The sequence below is a fragment of the Nanorana parkeri genome, unplaced genomic scaffold, assembly GCF_000935625.1.
Source record: "Nanorana parkeri isolate BGI_ZX_2015 unplaced genomic scaffold, ASM93562v1 scaffold2246, whole genome shotgun sequence".
NCBI lineage: Eukaryota > Metazoa > Chordata > Amphibia > Anura > Dicroglossidae > Nanorana > Nanorana parkeri.
In genome coordinates, this window is record NW_017308514.1 from 84,802 (window position 1) to 87,714 (window position 2,913).

At 43.0% G+C, this 2,913-nt stretch overlaps 1 protein-coding gene across 1 annotated transcript in view; it reads right to left on the minus strand.

The window, feature by feature from the left end:
• The window catches only part of LOC108801196 (coagulation factor XIII B chain-like), a 51,540-nt gene that overhangs the window by 33,103 nt on the left and 15,524 nt on the right, over positions 1–2,913 (minus strand). The gene's annotated exons all lie outside the window — the stretch shown is intronic.

The following is a 2,913-nucleotide window of genomic DNA, read 5'->3' on the forward strand; positions in this document are numbered from 1 at the left end:
ACATATAGCTTATTTGTGTATCACTTAGCTGCAGATCCTCAAATCATCTCTGAATTGGTGCTGTCCTTCCTTCCACCACTCCATGCTTGCTTCCGTGATAGACTACAATATCAATACATATAACAAAATTAAACATGATATTGTAGTCCATCACAGGAGTGAGCTTGGAGTGTAGGCTACTTTACTTTTGTTCCCCATGGTCCCTGTGTGTGTTGTAGCCACCCTCCAGAAAGGACAGTGTCAGCATGAATTCAGAGACAATTTCAGGATCTACAGTTGCGTTATACACACATAAGTTATATTTGTTGTTAATAGTTAACATTTTTAAGATTTAACGCCTGAGTTTAGTGTCACTTTAACAGACAGAATTTTTTTTAACAGACAGAATTTTTTTTAAAGCAGAATTCTAGCCTCCCCTGTTTTCTTCTTCTTAATTTTCTCCCCCTCCCTTCCCCTCTCCGTGCCTCATCTTTCCTCCCCTCTATTTTCTGCCTTCCACACCCCCCTTGCACCCAAAGTTTATTTAAAGCAAATTGCAGCAGGCACACTTTGTGCCTGCAGACGTCCAGTCCAGTCTACAAAACCCACTGACTGCCTTAAAGTGACATTAAAGTCAAACTTTTTTTGCCCCTTCCCAATCCTGCTGTAAGGACTTATTTTAACTGATGCCTCTTGATTCGACCATCTTCTTCTTTACTGTCATTTTCAGCTGTCTCTCCAGCGCTGGTGCTTGTCTCCGATCCAGCACTGACTCCTCTGTGTTAGCTGGCACTTCCAGTCCCACAGAGTCTGTGCGGTTGCACGCTGCTCCATAGACTTACCTTGTGTCTCTCCTCATCTCCTGGCCGAAGATCTGAACTGCGCATGCGCCCATCCCAAGATCCTTTGCGTCCGCCCGAGACTCTTCAGATGTTCGGACGGGAGTGCGCGGCGAAGAAACAGGTAAGTTTTAACTTGTTTGAAAAGTTTAAAAAAAAAATGTTTTTGCATATCTCTACTGCTTGCTAGAAGTTGCTTGCTTTTTTTTTAATTAACCACTTCCGGGCCGGCCATAGTAAAAAAAAACGGCCGGCCCGGAGCTCTCTAGATCTGAGCGGGCATCTTTAGACGTCCGCTCAGACACGCTCCCTCGGGCGCGCGCGAGCGGGAAACGGCCGAAATTTAAAAACAGGGAGCGATGCCTGTTACCATACAAGCGATCCGCCGGCCGTAGAGCCGGCGGATCGCGTGTATGGGGTGCCGATCGGTGCCCCCCCCCATTTAAAGCTTGACATGTTTGGTGTCTATTTATCCGACGTGACCCTGACTTTTATATTTTACCAAAAAACTGGGTAATAATAAATGTTTCCTAACATAATGTTAAAAAAAACTTGTTTTTTTCAAAATTTTCTTTAATTTTTCCTAATTATAGTAAAAAATAAAAACCCCAGTGGTGATTAAATACCACCAAAATGAAGCTCTATCTGTACCCAAAAAATGGTATAAAATTCATTTCAGTAGAGCGTTATATGACGGAATAAACTTCAGTCAAAGTACTGCAGCGCTGAATACTGAAAAATGGCCTGGCCAGGAAGGGGGTCTAAACACCTGGTCTGGAAGTGGTTAAAGGACTGGTCAAAAACTTGTGTAGTGTTTTTTTGTTCAATTAAAGGACTTTCAAATGTGTGGTGTATTTATTTACATTTTACACTCTTAACCCTTTGGTGAATGAGTAGGGGTACAAGTACCCCTACTCATTCACAAGGGGGGCACATTTGGGTGTCCCTTTAATTAAAGAGGTATGCCAATGCAAATAAGCCCCCCTGCCCGCAGGCCCCTACAACCAACGGGCCAGGGCTTGTGGGAAAGAGGCCCTTGTCCCCATCAGCATGGGGCAAGGTGCTTTTCCCGGGGGGACCCTGGAAAAGCACCCTCCCAGTGCCGAGGGCATGTGGCCTGGTATGGTGCAGGGAGGGGGAGGGCTTGGTCATCCCACCTTTCCTGCCCTGCCAGGCCTGTGTTCAGTTCAAGGTCTGGTAAGAATTTTAGGGGGGACCCCAAGTTCTTCTTTCCTGTTTTTTGGGCGTGGGGTTCCCCCTTAAAACTCCTACCAGACCTAAATGACTGGTATGACTTTTAGGGGGAACCCCACACACTTTTCTTTTTACATTTCTTACTGGGAGTCCCTCCTAACTTTCTGACCACACCTAAAAGGTCCAGTATGGATCGGGAGGGGGACCCCACGCTGTTTATTTTTTGTTTGTTTACATTTTTTTAATGTTTTTAATCATTATTTTATCATTATTTTTGGGAGCAGAACATTTTCCAAGCGTTTTTGACACCTCCCTAATACCTTGCAAATACCTACTGAATGCCTTGTGAATGCTTTAGGCACGTTAATAAGCGTTGATCGTGCAGTAAACCCTCAACGCACGTGTGAAAGAGCCCTAAAATATAAACTGCTGCAGACTTGAGTTCTGCTTTAAAAGTATATTGTATCTAGCCCTGTCACATGGAGTTTGTAATGTGCTCCAAAGTTACAGCAGGTCAGGGTCAGGAAACATACTAGTGCAATATTAAAGTATTTTTTAAATAACTTTATAAAATAGAACTCAAGACTTGATTAAACTGAGGAAGGGTTAGAACCTATGCCAGGTTTTTGTTGCTGCCCATGTGCCTGTACTATACTTCATGCTGTGCCAATATGATATGAGCTAAAGTTTTTGGTCTGACTATTATATGTCAAGTGTTACCATTACCGGCCACAATCTCCTAATTATATCTTGTCCTTAGCATAGACCTGACTGTGTGGCTACAGAAATATAGTAACTAGCATGAAAAACATTTGACTTATGTTTGCCTGTCTAGTAGACCCATGTTTGTTATATTGAGTTACTCTGGATTTATAATATTAGTAGGGAAAAAATAAAATTA